Below are 22043 nucleotides of genomic sequence, written 5' to 3' on the forward strand. Positions count from 1 at the left end.
AATAAGGGAGTGATCCCATCCAAAGAGGGGACTATCCCATTGATGGTGGACCTGATTAACTTCCTCTTGAGCACTATAAAAAGAGGCATTGAGCCAGAAGGAAGAAGGTTGAAAGCTATAGATTTCTAAGGGTAAATGCTGCAGGAATTAGGACTCCCATTTAGAAGCTTGTGAGGAGAGATTGTCATCTTTACTTGTTCTATTTGGAAGTGGGTGAGCTTTGTCAAAGTAGAGGAAGACTCTTGTGGACCCTGGAAGGAGCTTGCACAACACCAAGGCTCAGGTTGTAATGGTTCCTTTTGATTACCTTTAATGCAAATTGGTCCATTCTTCTCAATAGCTTGTTGTTAATGGGTTATTTCATGTACTCCTTGGTCTATGTGTTGAATATGCTTTGTTTTATGTTATAATCAGGTGCTATTTAATTGTTTGACTGTTGGTGATTGTAGGTTTTGGAGAAAGGGAGGAGCTCATCCGGATCAACAAAGCTTGGACTTCTACAACAGCGTTTGGACAGAGGTAAGAACGAAACACTTGATTTCTCATATCATAATGTATGTTTAGAGAAGGATAGCTCCAGTTTGTTTTGTTTGTCATTAGAATGTCTTAGACTTCTAGGAAGGTCAGCTGTGTCTGCACCCTTGACTGATTCCGTGTGACAAGAATCCAATCCTACCCAACAACAATAATAATGTCTTATTGTAATGGTAATGTTATTGTTGCGAAGGTTATCTAGAAGATTTTACATTTTTATTTTTATTTTTGCTTAAGCAAGAGCGGAACCTTCTATTCATTTATTTACAAAAAGAAACAAAATATACACAAAGACCAAGGAGGTATGACCCACCAATAAGACAGGCCAACCAAAGCCTTGTTCCCAAGCCATAATCTCAAACAATGGGCCGAGGGCCCACAAAACAAAACACAAAGTCCACCTAAGACCATTTGATCCTACTCAACAGATCTAGCGGTCGAGACTCATTTCGGGTGACTAACAAGCACACCCTTTAACCATCACTTCTGACCCGATGAGCCCAATGAACCATATTTAATAAGTATATCAGGTTCGTCTAGGGCTCTAACCTTCAAGCACTTTATCTGCCTGAAATCCACCCTTTGTGTGTGATCCCGACGAGGTCGTGCAACTAGCACGGAATTTAACCTTTGATTCGGACCCGAAACTAGATTAATCTCCTGCCTATATAATTTCAAGTCCGATTTCCTCATTATCCTTCTTGTTGTTCTCCACGTGAAATGCATTGGATTGTTGCGATTTTGTCGACCTACTTCCCTTTTATTTTCATTTGTGTCCCAATGAAACAGGGTCCGAGTTCTAATCTTGATGTGATTAGGGTCCATAAGTATATCTCTGGCCCACCTAATCTTGTTTGTATTCTCCAGCCTGAGCACCATTAATATATATATTTCCCGCTTGAAGGCCCAATGGATACTTACCCTTCTTCGCGCGCTTTTCCATAAACTAATTTTCCCTTTGGACCAAATTTCTTTGTCTCCCACAGTATTCATCCTACTTATACTCCTTGCTCTGATAGAGCTCTCTGTCTAAGGTCACCTATCTGGAACATTCTTCCCTCAAATGTCCTTGGGGAATCCCTATCCAGTCATATCTTACATTAGTTTTTGAATAGAGCACACCTTTGTTTGCCAAGATATCCGCTAATTTATTGGTTGTTCTCTACACATAGATAAAACTAATGGTTCTCATGTTTTACGGGTGGGATTGAATGCATTGATAAACTTGCAGTAACCTCCAGTGTCTCGACACTTTGTCCGGTGTTGATCCATTACCAATTTTCTTGACCGAATTAATTATCAATTCGGAATCAACTTCAATTATGATGTTATGTAGATTTGAGTCCCTTAGGATTTCTAGGCAATGTTCCATGGCCATGAGCTCTGCCATATTCTTGGTGGCCTTCCCCAAATGACAGTGAAAGATGGTTTTTATGAAACCTCTTTCATCTCTTATGACTCCTCCATACCCAGTTGATCTCGAGTTTCCTTTTGAGGCTCCATCTATATTGCATTTCATAAAACCCTGAGGTGGAGGTTGCCAAAATTCCTTATCAGTTGTTATATTACTTACTGTCTTGTTGTTTCCCTTGGGGGTAAGCCCCTACAGTCCCAAATTTAGAAGTATCTGCTCATCCTGATCTTGAGGTTGGTTATCAGGGAGATTTTTTAAAAGGGTTCCTATAGTCTCTTTGAGTTGTCTTGTGATCTGAGTCATGATGCTCTGGGGTGACCCAATCTTGTTCTTGAAGATTCTATTGTTACGCTCTTTCCAGATATCCCAGATTATGAATCTTGGAACCAAAGCCCACGCTTTGTTGATTATTTCATTTGCCAAGAAATTTTTCCTCCAATTCTTCAAAGTCCTGGTAATGCTATCGATGTCCCTATCTGTTTGTTTAAAGATTGAAGCCACCCAATTCCATAAGGTGGAGGTGAAAGGGCATAGGTTGAGAAGGTGATCCATAGTTTCTTCCTATAATTCACATAGCTGGCACCTGGATGGTCCAGCTACCCCTCTTTTCCTTAGATTTTCCCAAGTCAGAATTCTTTTATGGTGCACTAACCACATGAATAGTTTAATTTTCATCCTGTTTTGGTTCTATCATAGGTTCTTCCATACCTTATCAGGGTTTGAGAAGTCTAGTCGCAGGGCTATTCGCTTGGCCTCTTTGAGGTTAAAGTTACCTTCATTGTTTTTACCCCATCTTAATTGACCTGGAGATGTTTATATTAGAATCTTTCTTTGTTCCAAGATGACTGTGAGAGCTTTTGCCTGGGCTTTCATTGGGGAGTTATCTCTGTAAACTAGGTTCTTCCATTTTCTCCATTTTCCATCACTTCTTTCCTGATCCCAAAAGTCACTTACTTTGAGTAACCCTTTATTGTCAGTTTCATTCTTGAGATTGGCAAATTCTTCTTTTAGCAAACTAGGTTTCTCTTGCAAATTATCCTCCCAAAACCAAGCGAGGTTTCCATCTCTGATTTGCCAGAAACTGTGTTTCTGAACTATAGCTCTATTTTCCCAAGCTTTGTTCCAAATGTGGGAGCCTTTGATGAGTCCTGTCATCCTAATGTAATCCCTTTCTTGCCAATTGCTTTCATATTCCTGTTTCCATACTTTGGCCCAAGGGGACACTGATTCTTTTAGCCATCTCCACCAAAGTTTCGCCCCCAGGACCTTGTTTAGTGTTTCAGGGCCATCAAGTCCCAATCCTCCATGTGTCTTAGGCTTACATATTTTATCCCAAGCTACCAAAGCCCATTTCTTTTTTCTCTTCCCCTTTGCCCCAAAGAAAATCCCTTTGGATATTTCTGATGTGTTGCATTACTTCTTTAGGTGCTGGAAGGACTGAGAGCATGAAGATGGGGACAGTTGCAGGATAGCTTTTGTAAGCACTAGTCGTCCTGCTATATTCAAAGATCTGATAGTCCGTTTCCTAATTCTGTCCTTAAGTTTATTAGTAACTGGCTCCCAAACTGCCTTGCTGAGAGGTTTGTCTGTTAGAGGTACTCCCAAATATCTGGAGGGTAGCATATCTCTTTGAAAGCATAGAATTCTGGTGAGGTTTTTCTGAATTGCAATGTCAATACTAAAAAAAAAAAAATTCTTTGATTTGCTTAGGCTTATCTCTGTCCCCGCAGCCATAGAAAAGTCGTTCAGGATTTGTTTGAAAGATTGAGCTTCCTTGACTGTGGGTATACCCTGCAGCATGGTGTCGTACACAAATTGTTGATGGGTCAACGCATCCCCATTTAAAGTGATTTTGAGACCCTAGATTTTGCCTTCTCCTTTGGCATATTTAATCACATTACTTAGCCCTTCCATCATGAGAATAAAGAGGAAGGGTGAGAGTGGATCACCTTGTTTGAGTCCTGTCGAGGTCTTAAAGGTCTTTGATGGTGAGCCATTTAGTAGGATTGAAAAACTTGGGGTGGTTACAAGGGCCATTACCCATCTTATCCAGTTATGGTCAAAGCCATATGCTTTCAGTACTTCCTTGATGTAAGCCCAACTCAACTTATCATAAGCCTTTTCTAGGTCAAGCTGAATGATCATACCTGCCTGCTTATTACTCTTAAGTGAGTGAACCACCTCATGAGCTTGAATGATGTTATTAAGAATTTGCTTGCCTTCCACATATCCAGTTTGCTCCTCAAACACAAGAGTTGGGAGCAGGGGCTTAAGTCTGTTCGCAATTACTTTTGAAATAATTTTATACACCACATTGCATAATGCTATGGGTCTAAATCTGTCAGGTGTGATAGCATTCTCCTGCTTTGGAATCAGGGCTATGAAAGAGAAGTTGAGCGCCTTTAGAACATTTTTGTCTTTCCTTGAGTCCTCCACCACATCGAGGATATCTTGCTTGACTATTTCCCAACATGCTTTGAAGAAGTCAACGTTGAAGGCGTCCGGACTTGGAGCTTTCCCATATTGCATTTCATTGATGACTGCGCTGATTTCCTCTTCATTCACTGGCCTATTAAGATTATAATTGTCTTCTCTTGTCACTAGCTTAGTAATGGTCTTTGTGAAGTCCTTGATAAATTGAGATCTATCTATGATGGGCTCCTCGGCTATGCCTTGGAAGTACTGAACTAGAACAGTTTCTATTTCTTGGTGTGTATTGAGCTGATTTCCGTGATTATCTTTGATCTTTGAAATCCTGTTTTGCAACCTATGATCCATGGTATATTTGTGAAAAAACCTTGTATTTCTTTCTCCTTCTTTTAACCATTGAACCCTCAATTTCTGTTTCCAGAAAATCTCCTCTTGCTTGCATAAGCCTTCCCATTCTTGTTGAACATAATCAACTTTTTCCTTTCTCTCCTCGGTGAAGCCCTCTGTAATGAGGGTTTGGTTAATTTCCTGTAGTTTTCATTCTACTGCTTTTTTGGCTTCGAATATATTGCCAAATTCATTCTTATTCCAATATTTTAGCCTTTGTTTGACATGTTGCAATCTCTGATGTAGAAGGAACCCTAAATTTGCATATCCTATGTCCACCATCTTGCAATATTGCTGATGAAGTCAGGATGGGTAAGCCAAATGTTTTCAAACCAGAAAGGTCTGTTTCTTGGAGTTCCTATAAAGGACGGCCAGTGGTCCGAGCCTCCAAAAGGAAGTATCATTGCTGCTAAGTTATGGCCTGTGAGGATTAGGTCCTCTGAGATAATGAATCTATCAAGTTTAGAGGCCACTTAAGACGCTCCTCCCCTCTTATTATTCCAGGTAAAGATGTCATTACCTTTTTCAGTATCTACAAGCTTCATGTTATTTATGAAATTCTGAAATGTTGTAGAATCTCTACGTAGAAGTTTGAGTTTATCTTCCGGATTTTGTGGACCATAAAAATTAGTGAGCAAATAAACTTCCTTGTCCCCCAAAGGTTGGATGACCATTGATAAATAGTTCCTGGATGCTTCAGCATCTAGGATACCAAGTTTCTGAGGGTTCCAGAGTGTGAGAATCCCTCTTGCTGCTTTGTCTGCTTTAACTTCTAGATATTCATATTTGATAAGCAATTTGCTATTTATCTCTCTTATTTTTTCTATTGAACATTTTGTTTCCTAGATGAAAATCATATCTGGTTTTTCTACTTTCATTCTATTGCTAAGATTCCTTTGTTTCCTTTTACTTCCTAGGCCCCTAATATTCCATGTTGTGAGCTTCATTAAGAAAGATTTGTAACTGAGTAACTAGTCAGGTCTTTCATCTTACCTGAATCGATCATGAGTTTTCCACACTCTATCAGCAGCTCATTCTATTTTTTCCTACCTCTTTTCCTGCCTGGGTTCCTAGGAGCTAGTCTCGATGTTTCCTTCATTGTTTTCACCCCTTTGTTGTCTTGACTATCATCGTTTCTTTTGACTCCCGAACCTTTTGCCTGAGTTCTCCATAGGAATAGTTGTTGCACTCTTTTAAACTCCTATTGTGGAAGAGAATCCATTCCTTTGGTGGTTCCCTGCTCCAGGAACTTTTCCAGATCTAGATGCTCCCTATTAAGAATATCCTGCAGTTCATTATCCTCTGTTCCCACGTCGCTCGGGGTCATCTCTTGGTCCCTATCAAGTTCCATAGTGTTCAGTAGATCCTCCTTTTGTTGGTTGTTTTCATATGTAACCTCCATGACCTTTTCCTTTTCCTTCTCTCCTGGGTTGTCCTCCAGTGTTTGGTTTGCTTTATCTTGCTCCTCTTCTTCTAATACCTTGTATCTATTCTGACTTAGCTACTTTTCCTCGTTGTTTTTCTTTTGGTACTTTCTCCCTCCTTTACCTCTGTTCCCCACTCTGTTAAAACTTTCAGTTTCTTTCCCTGAGGTCGCTTTAGTTCTGCTTTCCATTTTGTTTAAGGGGCAATCTCTGAATAGATGCCCATGTTCATGGCATTTGCGGCATCTAAAAGGAACATGCTCATAGTCCACCGCTTGCACCCATTCTTCATCAAAAACTTCTAGAATTATTTCATCTGGTAGAGCTCCAGAGAGGTCCATCTCTACACATATACGGGCAAAGGTGGTATACTTTCCCCGCATAGTGGCCTATGATATTTTTACAAAATGCCCTAGTTTATTTCCTATTGCTTTTAATGGTTACGACTACCAATAATCCAAAGGTAGGGAATAGAGCCTTACCCAAACCGGGACCGAAGTGAATTTCTCACGCTCCGAGACACAATTCATCACCCAAGGCCGCATATAGAGGCCTGCTATAGCATAGAAGTAGGGCCCTCCTTCAAACACCCTGTCTTTATCCTCTATGTTTGTAAAAACTAAAGTGAAGAAACCCTTGGATCCAAGGTGCAGATCTATATCTCCCTTAGGTTTCCAATGATTATTTATCCATGTCTGTAAAGCCTTCTCTGTTGGCCATAACCCCATGAATTTACAAATGATTGCATAAGTCGCCATGTGTTCCCTATGCGCCTATAGTACTGGATCACTTAACACCACTCTGGGTGTGATGGTTGCCCTAGGCTTACAAGGTCCACTCTAATTTCTGGTGTCAACATTTTGATTTTCTCCTTCTATTTGCTTTTCTCTTCTGACTTCTTCCTGCGTATTTTCCTACCCCTGTGAGCTTTTGTTTTCCTGTTTCCCTCCTCCTAAATCTTCGGTTTCAGCCTCCAGAGGTTTCTTGAAACGATTAGAGACCGCCTGATTGTAGGAGGGAGTGGAACCCCCCCCCTCTCGCCTCCCCATGGTGCCCAACACTGAGCTTTTGTTGCTAACCCTAGCTCTACTTGTTTTCTACCAGCGTCATCTTCACATTTCATTTATCATAAAGCTTTGATCTAGAAGATTTTTTCTATTTTTTTACATTTTCATTGTAAACTATAAATAAAGATATTTTAAAAGGTATTTAATAAAGCTCAGCAAGAACAAGTAAACAAGAATTATGCAGATGCATCACCAATTTTTAAAGCATTTTTGTATCAACCAATAAAATGTAAATATAAAATTCTCCTTTACATCTATGTATCTAAGCTTTTCAACCACGTTTAAGATTAAAATATAAAAAAATAGTTACAAATTTGAAAATCAATCCAATGAAACTAGTAAAATTTAATGAAATAAAGCTAACAAAACTTAATATTTGATAGTTTTTAAACCATATTTAAGAAATAAGAGAATGCTTGGACAACTCTCGAATGGTGTGAAATATCCCTCTATTTTTACAAATAAATATAAGTTTTTAATTAAATGCTAAAAAATAAAAGCCAAAATAAATAAATTAAAACTAAAACAAATAAACTATAAAAAAAAATCTTAAAATAAAAACTGAAAATAATTAATATAATTTATTTTGTAAAGTAATAAATTACCAAAACCATTTAATATACTATAGGGCTATATGTAATAAAAAATATTAAAAAAAATATGTTCTTTGTGTTTCGGGTTTTATATATATATATATATATATATTTATTTATTTATTTATGACCGGTAATATTAAAAGGTTATTTTTTTATTATTATATGTATTTTAAGTATAATATTTATTTAGTTTATTAGAGTTATGATTTTTTTTTTAACATATCAATGGGACATGTTAAATGTTTACTCAACATTTTTTTTCTAGGATTATGGATTAGAAACATGATTATCAGGTCATTTATAAATAAATATGATATCATTATAAGTTTTATAAATATTTTTGTCATGTTAATTGCTATAAAGGGTTATAAAAATACATAATTAAGAGGATAATAACAACATTCAATTATATACTACTTATTGTCAATCATGTTAGAGCTTCCAAATTATAATATTTTTAATAAATTATTTGGCTTATTAAAGTTATGAATTTTTTTAATATATTTGTGATATGTTAAATTTTTTATTAGAATCTTGGACTAGCAACATGACTGGTCATAATTTATAAATAATGTTATCTGAAAGTCAATAACTGTTAGAGCTCTCAACTAATTATCATTGCAATCTTTACAAATGTGTATATCATGTTAATCCTTACAATTTTTATTATTATAATTAATTATTTTTCCAATTTGTTTATTGACATTACATATATTTTAGAGTGAAAACTGATAAAGATTAAAAAAAATGACAATCACATTTTATTAAATGACACCATGACCATAGTGCATAAATCTGGTACAAAATATAACATATTTAAGAAATGACCATATTCAAAATTATTCTCGACTATAAAATTGCATTAAAATAGAAGGTTATTTGCAAGCATATAGCATAAAAAGCATCCAAAAAAGGTATTGTATAGCCAAGAATGATGATGATTACAAAATAACTAGAAAAAGAATTTTATAGCCAAGAATATTCATCAATGATTATCACCAAATATTCAACTATGGTTAAACATGCCTAAACCCCTATTTCCCAAATTTGTTTGTCAAAAATATTTGACAAAACAATAATTAGAATATTACAAATTAGATCCCTATGGTGGTAAAGCTTGATTATCTTAGTACCAAACAAGTTTTGGTAAGTATTGATAATGTCTTTTGAATCTATTGACTAAAACAAGTCCATCTATTTATAGAAGATTAAGGTTGAAATTATTTCACTTAACTTGACTGGTTGCAATTGTAACATTAAAATCTTCTCATATTTTATCTATTTTGTTTTTCTAGACTTAATATAATAAATTATACATTTACTTTCTTCATAAGAAAATTTATATTAACCACCATACAAATTCTCTTATAATACAAAACTTAAACTTATAATAAATAAAAAATATAATAATAATTTCACTATAATTAAATTTAATATCAACTATTTAATCCATGAAAATACCAATATATCACTAAAAAAATAAAAAAAAATATAATAATAATTTCATTGTAATTCAATTTAATATAAACTATTTGTTAAACACACACATGGCAAAGACAAATAGGAAAGATAAAGCATGAGAGTTCATTTTTTATTAACAACTGATATACATTTATACTACATGGTTTGACCATTGGGTTCCACATCCCAAGGTCTCTTTGACTCCTTTAATCTATTCAGCTTCCACACTAACCCGTAGAGGATTAGGTGTCCAACATTCCCCCCTTAATCCGAAGTGTTATGTATGAGTCCAAGAAGAGAGCTGTAATACAAAATGTGCAAAAAATGCATGGAAGCACTAGGCTAAATGTGCTCTCTGAAATGTTGGTATAAAGGGCGGTGGTTTAAGGATGACCGCCAACATTGGAACGCTTATTGCAGTTCTTGGAACTCTTCCAAAACTGGCAAGAAGCTGAAGTCTTCTACTAGAGGAAGTGCTCCTGATGTTTTGAAGAGGGAAACCTTCCACCATGAAAGGGAGGTCTTACCCCACATAAAAGGGAGAACTTCAACCTGAAAAGGGAAGTCTCAACCTGTGATGGTTTAAGGATGACCAACAACTCTGGAATGCTTAAATTCCTGAAACTCTTCCGAAAACTGGCAAGAAGCTGGAGTCTTCTGCTAGAGGAAGTCTCCCCAATTTTGTTCCTGGAATTCTTCCGAAACTCGCAAGAAGTTGAAGTCTTCTGCTAGAGGAAGTGTCCCAGATTACCAACTGAAGGCATGCTCAAGGGCATCTTTGTCTCTGGCTACAACTCTGAAACTAGTGTGGCAGGTTGTGGCTCAAGCTCGATTGATGTGACTTTGAAGCTTGTAGATGACCATTGTTTGCCCCCGTCAGATACAAGGTGAGATGGTGGAGAAAACTCAAATGCAAGACTGTTCAATACTCTAGAACAAGTTCTAACATGTGACTGGAATATCTTCTTGGCTGTTGATTCCCATTGCCAAGAAGCGATCCATCCAAGATGAATCTTTGTTCTTGCAGGACGTTTGTTTTTGAAGCATCTGTTCGAAGAATGACTGGTTTTATGACAGTGCTTACATGGATGAAGATCAAAGTAGTGATCTTTCAGATGGCCAACTCAGTCACAGTGTTGGAATTTCACAATCTATTGTGGCTGTTGTAGAGTCCCTACTTTACACCTTATCCTCCATCATTACCTACTGTTTTCATCACTTTCCTCTCTCTTTTACCTCATTTTCCACCCAGATCATTACATTAGTTGTCATTAAACATGATCAAGTGAGCTTTGCTAATGGGTAATTGTTTTGTTTAGTTTTTGACATACTTGCAGGTATTCCGCAGCTTTCTGCTGATTCCGCAACCATCTGCTGATTCCGCAGCCATCTGATGATCCCGCATCCATTTTGTTGTTCTCAAGGTTCCACGTGCTATTTTGCAGAATGAGCCACGTGGGCATGTTGGAATATACGTGCTCGAGGTTCCTATGCCATCAGTTCAGCCGGCCACGTCATTTGTACCTCCGGTCAAAGGGGGTCAAGTTTCGGTCAAATAAAGGCAGCTTAACGTGGATACGTAAGCTGTTTGATCACGTCAGTGGAAAAGGTGACCTGTCCATGTTTTGAAAGCCGTGGGGGACATGATCTAATGTTAGATTCATTGCCCATATCGACCAGGACCTCCAGCTTGACCACGAAACCTATGACGTGTTAACTGCACCTTCAATACGCATGCTTTTCAGTTATTTTCTGTTTTATACTTTACGTATTAGGCCATCTTGCAGATGCCTATATATACTTGCGTCTGCGTACGCTGATGTTAACTTTTCAGATGCTGTAGTGTATGTATTTGTGAGAATTTTGGCACATTTTCAAACTCTGTTTTTATAAGAGCTGTTCCAGCACTTTTTGGTTATGTATCTCTGCATATAAAGTAATGGAAACGCTGTTTTGAAGTCTTAAGAGCATCTGAGTTTTCTGTGGATAATATGAATGGAGGGCCCCTGTTCGTATTAGCCTTGTAAAGTATTTTCATGTTCATATTTCTGCAATTTCTTTATTTTACAAACAGAATTTCCTTTAATGAGTTATGTATAGCTTGATTTCTCTTTATTGTTGCAGCCTTTATTTTCACTGATCAGATTTACTTCTTTGCAGGTTTTCACCCGGGATTAAGTGTGTTGTGTTTGCTTTAAAATCTAATGGTAGTTGCAGTTGTCTTGTTCATGATGCTGCCCTTTTTACTCTGTTTTCTAGACTAGTTTTAGCTTAGTTTTACAAGTTGGATGCTAACTAATTTATGCTCTCTTTATCATGAATGGCTTATACTTCAAGAGAACAGAACACTAATTAATTGCAGCTTGTATTTGAGTAGTCTTGGCTTGTGATACTAATACTTTTTCCACTTGTTACACATAATCACATATGTAGGAAGCAGTATGTTGGAAAAGGCTTAGTAGTGTTACAATTTGTCAATTAGAGTAGATTAGAGTTTTTATCAATTCTTGGATTAGTCTTCAGCTACCTCCTAATCGTGTTTTACGCAGTACTATGTGGTAGAAGCAGGGAGTTAGGAGGAGATAATCATTAACATCAATCCTTGAAGTGATTTTCTTGTTTCTTTTATTTGCAGCAGTATGGATAGAGACTAATGCCATTAGAACGTGGTCATTTACTTTCAAGTCATTTCAATTCATTCATTTCTTTCAAGTTCTTTTCCTTTACAAATTCAGCAAGTAATTAGAAATCACTTTCACACACACTTCCACTCATCTAGAACTCACTTTTCACACACTTGCACTCATCTGTCTATAATCATCACTCCATCATTAGGAAGATAAGTTAACCATAAACAACCCCCCAAACGACAAAAGCTCTAAGAAAGTTGCTTAAGTACATATAGTACACCCTCACTTCATCAGCTTACGAGCCCCGGGTTGACAATTAATGACATCAATTTAGGAACACTAAATTGACTAAACAACTGTTGTGGAAGAGAACCAGAATCTGAAATAGCTGAAGGTGAATTGTCATGAGGAGCAGGTGAAGATGAACCGTCATAAAGAAATCCAGCACTTTGAAAATGGATTGGTTTGGAGTAGTCTAGAATATGAAAGGACAAGTCCTTGTCATAGCCAAGACCAGTTATGTGTTTGTTATGGACAAGCTCTTCCCAAGGTCTGATGATGGGCTTGGGAAGTGCAAGCTGAATTTTTGCATCTGCATGTAACCTTGCTGCTTTATGGGAGTATGTTTCAATCTTCTGAACAGAAACAAGTCCAGAATGACTCCTCTGTTTTAATTCTTCTTGTTATAGCTGAGATTCGAGTTGCAAAAAATTAATTTTCTCTTGTGCATTTTGTAGATAGCCCTGAATGTCTGTGAGAGAAACTTTGCTGACTTTTAATGTATCATGAGTAGTAGACAATAACAGAGTTTTGAAGAACTCTAATACTTCATTGATTCTGGCCATTTTTTTTTAATGTCAGAATTACACCTTAAAAACTGATGACAACTACTACTCAATGCAGAAGAGTAATATCCACTAGCAATATCCTCTATAAATGTGCAACAAATGATCACTGTGCAACCAGCAAGAACCAATTATAATCCATATAAAAATAAGAGTTTACTCATGACCCGCACTATGTTCTGACAATACAACCGACTAAACTTTTCTCCACAAAAGATTACTTTTATTTGTCAAAACAATCATTGCCTTTATACAACGCACCAAACTCTTATGCAACAGTCAAAGTAACAAGGAATCAATGCATATATATGTAGACAAAAACTATAATGAGTTTTAAATACAATGCCACACTAGGGCAGCAGCAACTGCAAACTTGCTTGGATCCTTCAAATACTCCTTCACTTTCTCGGCTAGTGGAAAAGAATAGTCAAGTTCAATAGCGACTGCTAATACATTCTTGTAACCATTGATGATAGCATGTGGAACAGCTGCAATTGTGGGATTATAGATCGCTAGAGAAAGAGTTGTACATAATCTCATAAACTGCAAATTGCTTGTTGTGGTGTGCCAAAGCTGAACAACATATATATGTCAAAACAACAGTTATGAAAATAGCATATATATATATATATATATATATATATATATCAAAATTTTTGAATGTTGAAACAATTCATATATAATATATGAATCAACGCATGAGGGTGGCCATAAAAAATTAAATGCACAAAGCATTCACCATACATGGTCTTCCAGAACTATTCGGACACACGCGTATTTTCAGTAGTTAATTCATGCATCATATGATACTCGGTCTTCAAAATACAAATACCAAATATAGCCCTTCAAAAATTTCAACGCAACATACTAGGAGTTATGCATGGACTTGGCTCCATTCCAACACATTGCCTTCAAAATGTACAGAAGTGCTCGACATGCACAATGTTGTTGGAGATTCTTCAACGCAGAAACGCAAATCACGCTCTAGTATTCAATCACAAAGCTAAATATTCATCACGTTCCAACATTCATTATAATGTCTCTTTTATTTAGTACTCAATACAAATCAATCACAGTATAAACCAATGCGCGTAGAGAATAAATAACGGAGTTCTAGATCATACATAGTCGGTTGTCATAACCTACACATAATCACTATGATTATTTATAACCAACACATGAACTCCAACATAGATTCAACATCGTAAGCTATTGTTTCAATGCTTCTAGGTTCATAACCAGAGACATGCATCATTCAAAACTCAATGCCCATGTAATTAATCGCTCCAATGAGTTCAATCCAATGACAATTGTTTTCCCTTCAACCAATGTAGGAACCTAGCATTCAAGTCAATATATTGGCTTCACCACAATGTGGTGTACTGCTCGAGCTTGAACTCAGTGATTGAAACAAAACAACTAGCACATTGCAACCTTCAATGAATTTTAAGACATACCATCTTTGTCCGGTGTTCAATTTAATGTAGTCAACGTTCACCGCAATTCTAAGAGCGACCAACACGAGTTCATTGTTCATATTCAACTCCTTCGATCTCAATGAATATTAAGAGCCCACAAGAATTTTCGATCTGCCTACAATGAGCCTCCACCATTGTATCAATTGTTGCCTTATAATGTTGTTGCATTCATCACTAATACCAATTCCCTTCAGCGCTTTTTTTTTAACACAAAGCTGAATGTTTGTCCATTAAAAAGGAACTTACAGCCAAAAACATTTGAACACATCCATAGCACATGGACTTCAACGCGCACCAGCATATGGCATTCAAAATTATTCAACGCACAAAGCCAATGCTTAAATCGCAGCTGCTTTGAACGACATTCAAAAATTATATTACAGCCTCGGCTTCTCCATCAAGGTTGAATCCTCCTTAGACGAAGACTGGTAGAATATAGCGGATCAAACTCCAGAACCAGTAAGTCATTCATAAATGACTGTAGAAGTATCAAAACTCTCTCTAAACAATCTTTTTTTAACATACCAAAATATAACAACTTGTATTCCTGTGTGCAGAGAATAGACAAACATTTTTCTTTATGTTGGATCAATTGCAGAGTCTTTTCTGGAGCTATGAGACCGATCTTGAGTGAATCAAAACATTCGAATCTCGAATAGCTTTTTGTCTTAACATGCACAATGAAGTTGTGAGGGCTTTGTGATTACCTCCTAATGAACACAAAAAGGAGATAAATATTCAAAGGCATTCAATGCATATAGAACACATAATTTGATTATAAGGTTACGACACAGTGTGATAAGAAATGGACTTCGAAATATCAACATTTCTTATTCCCAAATTTCTCTAGTTGATGTTGCTGCCAAATTGAGGCTCAACTCAGCCACTCCTGTGGCAGATGCTCAGAGCATTGTTGCAAAATCAATCTTGATGCTTTCTCCTGGAATCAAATATAAACTAAAATCAAAACGAAAATCATAGAGATCAAGGAACACATTCGTTCTTCTTGGTAGAAGCTTGTTTCTTCTTCGCTAATCTGAATTTCATCAAGGTATGAGATTGATTAACCACAGGCATCAGTAGAGAGGAAGGATGAGTCTAAAACAAAATGGTAGACAAAGAATCAAGACAGATTTTCTATCAAGGGAAAGAGGTAGAGGACAGAGAATAATGGCAGTGGAGTTACGATGCAGAAACCTACATTTGAAACCTGCGCTCTAGCTCTATACCATGTTAGTGATGTCAGTTTCTGCAATATGGGCAGAACATAGGCAGAATAGGCAAATAGGCAGAAAAGGGAGTTACAAGGGCAGGAATGCTAAAAATAGGGCTGGAGAAATGACAGAGGTTGCAGCTAGAATTTAGATGAGAAAATATTCATGAAATGCATAAGTGATGGTAGAAATGACCTGCACATAAAGGCCATAAAATAAATGGCTCAAAGTAATTATGCAGGGCAAGAATACGCCTACTCTGATACCATGTTAAACACACACATGGCAAAAAGAGTATGAAAGATAAAACATGAGAGTACATTTTTATTAACAACTGATATACATTTATAGTACATTGTTTGACCATTGAGTTCCACATTCCAAGGTCTCTTGGACTCCTTTAGTCGGCTTCCACACTAACCCGTAAAGGATTAGGTGTCCAACACTATTTAACCCAGGAAAAATACCAATACATCACTAAAAAAATTATGAACGTATGAAAAAAGAATATAAATTAATAAAAAATATATTTAAAAAAATTAAATTCAAAAATAGCTCAAACTTTGAATTTAAAAGTAAGAATCGACCAAAGTTTTATGTGGAAAAATATTGAACATTAAAAAAACAAAAAGATATTTTAAATATATTTAAATTTTGAAATAGCCTACACATTCAAATATGTATTTTTAAATAAAGAATGAGAAAGATTTATTAAAAAATAAAATAATTATCTTTAAAAAAATATATTGTAACTGAAAAGTCAATATATTAAATGTATTAAAAATATATATAATTTAATTATTTGAAGATTAGTATTTTTTTTTTTAAGATTTTTTCAATATTTTTCTATCTCTGAAAATTTAAATCCAAATTATCGTTTGTTATAATAAAACTTAACTAGTTCTAAAATTAAATAAATACAAATAAAAATGAATTTTAAATCACAAAGTTTTTATTTTTACTACTTATTTTATATTTTTATTTTAAATTATTGCACGCACAGACAATCTAGTATGGGAGTAGAGCTCATGTAAACATGTAAATGTAAACAATCAAGTATAGTGTAAATCTCACATAAAAATGTAAACATGTAAATGTAAATGTAATGTTTAACAACTAACATTTTTAATTTAATGTTGGCCTTATTTAAAAATCAATCTAATTATTAATATGTATAAACACAATATAAATTTAAAATATAAAGAGATTTACGAACACTCAAAAAAGATGTATAGTAAATAAATAAAATTACAAATAAATTAGAGATATGGTAAATAAATAAAAATATAAATAAACTAAAAGTATTGTAAATAAATAAAACTTTTTTATATTTACTCCAAAAGTATGATAAATAAATAAAAATATAAATAAACTAGAGGTATGGTAAATAAATAAAACCTCCTTTTATATTTATTCCATAAACCTCTTTATGTTTTATTTAGGTGAAGCCTATGACCCAAATACCATGGTACTAATAATTATTAATATCATAAGCCAAATACCATATTTATAAAAGAGGTATGGTAAATAAATAAATATTAAAAAGGTATAATAAATAAATAAAAATATATCAAATATGATGAGAAATCAACATCTAATTATATACCAAGCCTATGGGCCAAATACCATGGTAAATGAAAAAATATGATAAATAAATAAAAATATAAATAAACCAAAGGTGTGGTAAATAAATAAAACCTCTTTTTATATTTATTCCATAAACCTCTTTATACTTGCTAACACTCAAAAAATAGGTTTTATTTAGGTGACCCCAATGGGCCAAATTTTTATTAATACCATACAAAACAAAATTATTAACCCTAATATTATTGTTATTATTATTATTAAATATAATATTCATATTAATATATTATAATATTAATATTATTAAATTTAATAACTTTGGATTAATACAATATTAAATTTGTTATATTATAATATATATTAATATATTATGATATATATTAACTCTAAATATATATGGGAGGGAAGAACAAATACATAGAGTGATAGATGTGGAGAGATAAGGGGGAGTCAAAAGGGAGAGATGGAGATAAACTTAAGGATAGGGGAGAGGAGGAATGGAGAGAGAGAGAGGGAAATGAGTGAGAGATGTAGAGAAGGGTAAGAGAGGGAGAGGGAGACACAAAGATAGAGGGGAGAGAGAGAAGGAGGGAGGGAGATAGTGAGAGAATTGGAGGGTGGAGAGAGAGAGAGGGAGAAAGATGGGGGAAGAGAGAGGAAGGTAGGAGAGAAAGGGGGAGAGAGGAAGGATGAGAGAGAGGAATTGCAAGAGAGGAGAGAGCGAGGGAAGAAGAAACACATAGAGAGTGAGAAGTGGAGAGAGAGGGAGTGACAAGGGAGAGTTGGAGAGAGAGAGAGAGAGAGTATGTTTAGGGGTGAGATAAAGAGACAAAGAAAGAGAGATAGAGAGAAGGGGGGAGAGAAGGAGAGAGGGAGGGATATAGTAGCATAGTTAGAGAGAGATAGAGAGAGGGGAGAAAAGAGAGGATTGGAGGGACGAGAGAGAGAGAGAGTGATGGGGGAAGAGAGAGGATTGGAGAGAGAGAGAGAGAGTAATGGGGGAAGAGAGAGGATTGGAGGGCAAAGAGAGAAAGTGATGGGGGAAGAGAGAGGGAGGTAGGAGAGAAAGGGAGAGAGAGGAATTACAAGAGAGCATACTTGAGAGAGAGGAGAAGAGAGGGAGGGAAGAATAAATATATAGAGAGTGACAAGTGGAGAGAGAGGGAGTGACAAGGGAGAGATGGAGAGAGAGTGTGTATGTTTGGGGTGAGACAAAGAGACAAAGAAGGAGAGAAGGATAGAATGGGGGAGAGAAGGAGGGAGGAGAGAGGGAAGGATATAGTAACAGAGTTGGGGAGAGAGAGAGAGAGATGGAGTTGGATGGGGAGAGAGGGAGGTAAGAATAAATAAATAGAGAGAAAAAGGTGGACAGAGGGACGTAATAATAAAGAAATAGAGAGAGAAAGGTGGAGAGAGAGAGAGGGAGAGATAAGAAATATGGGGAGAGAGAGGATAACAAGAGGAAAGAGAGATAGAAGAGGGGGAGAGGGAGAGAATGGGAATAGAGAGGGGGGGATAGATAGATGGATTGGAGAAAGAGAGTGTATGTTTTGGTGGTGATATAGAGAGAGAAAGGGAGATAGAGATATAGATGGAAAAGTGAAGAGATGGAAGAAGAGAGAGATATGGAGTGAGAGAGAGCATGTATGTTTGAGGGGTTGAGATAGAGAGACAAAGATGGAGATATGAAGGGAGATATATATATAGATGGAGGGGGGAGAGAGGGAAGAATTTTTATTGTACTAGATGCATTGATTTCAGTTTAGATGCATTAGTTTTAGTGTAGATGTTGATTTCTAATGATATTTGATTGCTTGCACTAGATGCATTGATTTCAATGTAGATTATTTTTAATCCTATTTGATTGCTTTCACTAAATGCATTGATTTCAGTGTAGATGGTGATTTCTAATCTTATTTGATTGTTTGCACTAGATGCATGATTTCAATGTAGATGTTGATTTCTAATCAAATTTGATTGCTTGCACTAGATGCATTGATTTCAATGTAGATGATTTATAATCCTATTTTATTGTTTGCACTAAATGCATTGATTTCATTGTAGATGGTGGTTTCTAATCATATTTGATTGCTTGCACTAGATGCATTGATTTCAATGTAGATGTTGGTTTATAATCCTATTTGCTTACTTGCACTAGATGCATTGATTTCAGTGAATATGTTGGTTTATAAACCTATTTTCTTACTTGCACTAGAGGCATTGATTTCAATGTAGATGTTGTTTTATAATCCTATTTTCTTACTTGCACTAGATGCATTGATTTTAGTGTAAATGTTGTTTTCTAATCTTATTAGATGCATTGATTTCAGTGTCAATGTTGTTTTCTAATCTTATTTGATTTATTGCATTAGATGTTGTTGATTTCTGAAATGATGTAATTGGATGTATGATGGTACATTAATTTTAAAGCGATTGGATTAATATTGTGCATTGATTTCAGTGTAACCATAAAAAGTTATTGACAATGTACATTGATTTTTGTGTTATAGTAATTCAACCTATTAATATTGGAGAGAAAGAGAGACAAGGTATGATGTTTACTACAATATCTGGAGCTAAAGATTTAAATGATTTAACCTGTACTTTTCATAAATGGTTTACAGACACCAAATTGGTGTATGAGACCCCCTTGTTTGTGGGACAAGAGACCCACCTCCGCGCAGCGATTTGACTGCTAAGTCTACGAAGGCATACATACTCTACCCCCCTCTGGTTTTGAACCTGTGACCTCTTAGGAGGAAACACATGCTCTTAACCATTAGGCCCACTATAATCATATGAAAAGATGACAAAGGTAACAAGGGTGACAATAAGAATAGTAGAAGAAAATATTTTGAGATTAATCACAATGAAAGACTATTTGTAATTTACTATATTCTTATTATTCACATTTTCTATCATTCAACACTATCACATTGTCACTTTACATTCAAAAATTCTATTTCATCATTTTTCATCATTAAATTTATTCACAATATTTATCATCTCAACAAACTGAGCTAACTAAGAAAATTTAAAATTAGAATGACTAGATTAATGTGAGACATATTTAGCATATTTAAAATTATTATATTTAATATTAGATGATTTTACATATTTTTGATAAAACCAATCATGTGTTGGTTAGATTTTCTTTGGCCGAGTGAAACGAGCCTAAATCCATCTTAACTCCAGATCTATCTATCAAAAGCCGAGAGGGAGCTTAGATCCATCTTAATTCCAAATCTATCAAGTGCCAAGAGGGATCAAATCTTTTAAGGATGGAAAATTTTCTTGAAGTTTAAAAACATTGGCGAATCTCACTAATCCCTAATATGCAAACTTTTGTATTGATATATTTGTAAAATTATTAAAATCTATAATGATTTTATATATAGTCTCTATATAATGTTGGCGATTTTTGAGGTAAAATAATTTTATATTCTAAAATTTGGGCGAATCATATAAAAATTGGTAATTGGCGAATCTTTTTCAAGGATTAGCCCACTGGGCGAACATTAGCCCCTAAAATTTTCCATGATCAAATCTCTCGAGATGAAAACATTTCCTCAAGTTTTGCATTAAAAAAAAAAGGTTTTCACCTCAAAAGATTTGATCCCTCTCTGCCCTTGATAGATCCAGAGTTCAGATGGATCTTGGCTGGTTCAAATATATTCTAAAATTACTTTTCTTATTAAAATATATATATATATATATATATATATATATATATATATATATATATATATAATTAAAATGTTCCACAAATTAGTTCACGTGTCTCAAAATAAATGGTGATGAGGTGTATTGTTAAGTCACTTTGTGATATGAGTAGGGTGCCATCCTTAAGTGAAATGACGGCTTAGATGTCCATGGATCAAAATTTCTTAAACCACAAATCACCCCTAATAAACTTAAACTACTTAACCAACAAACAAAAAATTCAACAAATTAAATATTATAAATATACAAATATATAGTTATTTACAAATAACAATTTACTACTGTATTCCATCTTTATTTTTACTGGTCCAAATCCAAACTAAAATTATTCTTCCCTTCCTTACTTATTCGTACTTTTAAACTGAAACAAACCATTCTATCGTTCAAAGCAGAGAGGGCATAGATGTGTCAAATAGAGTGGACAAACAAATCTTTCCATCAATAAAAGCCAACCTCAAAGTCTAATATTTAAAAACAGTGTTGCATTTTCCAGGAACAAACAATTTTAAGAAACTTGTGAGAATTCTCCATTCTAATTCCCTATTCTCCAAGGCCATAGGGCAGCTTCACATGAACCCTGGTCAGTTCAAAGTCGGAACCCTAAACTTGCGACTGCTATTCTAACCTTGGGAAAATACATTTATATATTGTGTTATGCCCACAGAGTTTTCTCTTTTTTGGTAGGTCCAACACTTATTCTCACGGTTATCCTATTTTCCTACCCCTGCTTTAAAATATCAAGTTTTCAAAACCAAGTGAATGGTAAAAGAATATTTTTGGCGATAGCTTTACCTTCCATTCCTGCAATTGTCTACAATTCCTTCCATTGTAAGTGAATGAATTTTACCTTCAATTCCTGCATTTGTCTACATAGCTTTTCTTCTGCTTTTCTTGTAAAAAAAATTCCAATTAACAGCCCAAAGATCATCAATACCTAATATTTCACAAACATAACTTAATATGATCTATTGTTTAAGATGACATACCTTGATTAACAGCGGAAGATGTAATGGCTGCCATCTTCTTTCTTCTGACTCCTGACGGTTACTCTTCTTCTCAGAATTCGGTTTCTCTTTCTAGCCCTGTTTCTTTATGCGCTTCTTGATGGAGAAGAATGCGACTCTTGGGAGAGAGAGAGAGGACCCAATCCTTTATATATCATTTAACTCTAATCTGGTACGTCCATCATATACCAATTCAACGCTTAAGATTAATCACAGATCTAATGCTTTAATTATAGAATGATCTATCGGGTC

Source organism: Pinus tabuliformis, chromosome 8 (assembly GCF_031772625.1).
Source record: "Pinus tabuliformis cultivar Carrire ecotype Pingquan chromosome 8, CPIR1, whole genome shotgun sequence".
Classification (NCBI taxonomy): Eukaryota; Viridiplantae; Streptophyta; class Pinopsida; order Pinales; family Pinaceae; genus Pinus; species Pinus tabuliformis.